The sequence below is a fragment of the Kryptolebias marmoratus genome, linkage group LG13 (genome assembly GCF_001649575.2).
Source record: "Kryptolebias marmoratus isolate JLee-2015 linkage group LG13, ASM164957v2, whole genome shotgun sequence".
NCBI lineage: Eukaryota > Metazoa > Chordata > Actinopteri > Cyprinodontiformes > Rivulidae > Kryptolebias > Kryptolebias marmoratus.
The window spans coordinates 5782551-5784625 of NC_051442.1; positions in this window are offsets into that span (position 1 = coordinate 5782551).

Sequence of the window (2075 nt, forward strand, 5' to 3'; positions counted from 1 at the left end):
ATATATATATATATATATATATATATATATATACTATTTATTTTCCAAGCCAGTAATGTCTAACCCTGGTCTTGGAGAGCCACTTGTTTCTCTGCTCCAACACACCTGATTTGAATCAATGGGTGATTAACAGGCTTCTGCAGAACATGAAGAGGTAATTTAACCACTGAATCAGGTGTGTTGGAGCAGAGAAACGAGTAAAACATGCAGGATAGTGGCTCTCCAGGACCAGGGTTGCCTACCCCTGCTTTAGGTGTCTCTCTGCTCTCCAGCAGGTCTTCAAGTTCTGCAGAAGCTTGTTAATTACTCAGATGTGTCACAGCAGATAAACACCTAAAACTGGGGTGTCAAACTGCAAGCCTCAATGGCCACTGTCCTGGAAGTTTTAGGGTTTTTTTCTGCTCTTACACACTTTATTTAAATGGTTTATTTACCTCCTCACCAAATCATCAAGTTCTCCAGCAGCACCTCCACAAGTCATTCATTTAAACCAGGTGTTTTGAAGCAAGAACACCTCTAAAACATGCAGGATAGTGGCCCTCTGGGACCAGGAGTGGACATCGCTGTTCTAAGTCTTGTTTCTGGTTGGTCCATTTTGACGTCTCAGAGTTGAAATTAAGTTTTAGTGATGACCACTGGGAGCTGCCAGGTGGAGTTTGCATGTGTGAGTTTATTCTGGGCACTCTGGTTTCCTCCCACAGACCAAAAACATAAATGTTAGGGTCATTGTAACTCTGAACTAGGTGTGAATGGTTGCTTGTCTCTTTCTGGACCTGTGATGTGTCCAAGGACGGTAAAGAGAATGGATGAATGGCTGCACACAGGGATGAGCAGGTGATTCTGGATGAGGTCACTTAGCATCCAGCCAATCAAATCCTGCTCCTTTGGTGAAATCTCATCAATCATCATTTAATATCTTTTAAAATTCAAAATCTGGTGAGACTGATTTGCAGCCCTGGCAGGACATTGGGAGGTGTTTGGTCTTTTTGTGACAGGTCTCAGCTTTTCACATTGTTCAACGTGAATTAATTCAACCAGAGTCTTGGATTTTAAAATGCTATAACTCGTTTAAATTAAGATGCACGACAATAACTCTTCTCTACATGAAGAGAAAGTCCTCCTCAAAATGGCCGTAACATCCGAGCATCACCTCTCACTGATGTGCAATTTAATATTCGTTAAACTGATTTGTAAATAATAAAATGTGTGAATATTTTTAAATGGGCTGGTTGTGTGATGTTTTTTTAGAGGACAAAAAGGAAACGGTTGGCCAGTAAATTACCTGCCTTCACATTTTCCTCTAAAATCTATATTTAAAGTGGAGAAAAGGTGTTTGATCGATGTGTAATCTGCTTCCATCCACTGTGTCTCAATCACTTCTGTGAAGCAGGACTAGATTTTCTATTTTCTTCCATCTACAGCCTGCAGAGGCACTTCACTTCTTGCAAACAAATCTATCTTAATTCCCTGAGATAGGCGTCTCTTTTTCTGTAAACATTTACAGCTTTTATCTGCGAGGCAGGCAGTTGATCATCCCCACTGCTGTGACTCATCTTGGCTCAGCCTGAGAAGCCTGAAAAACTGACTGGTCAGAGGCAGGAGGCACACCGAAGCTGGAGTCGTTCAGGAGGACTGAAATTGAAACACACAGACCCACATTCGCCCACGCAAATGTCAGGTGCTCGGATGCTCATTTCAGCTGTATCGGGTGTCGCACAGACGGCGTGGAGAGATGAAGAGAGGAAGAGGGGAAAACTGTGTGTGATGCTGTTTTGCTCAAAGTGAAATGAGGCGGTGAAGGACACAGAGGAGGGATCTCTCTGGCAAGCATTCAAATGAAACAGCAGCCTGCCCCCCCTCCTCCTCCTCCCTCTCTCCTCCACATAATGCAGGTAGCTGGAGTGTCCCCTGAGGAAACAGCCTGTGACCGTCTCTGTGGTCCTTTTAATGCGCGCTAATGCAATTTCCAGGCTGATGAGATGCACACGCTGTTTATTTAGGAGGCAACTCCGCGCAGATCTGGGTCAAATGGTAATTGTAGTTTGTTTAATCTGCTGGGTGCGCCTCACGGGTGG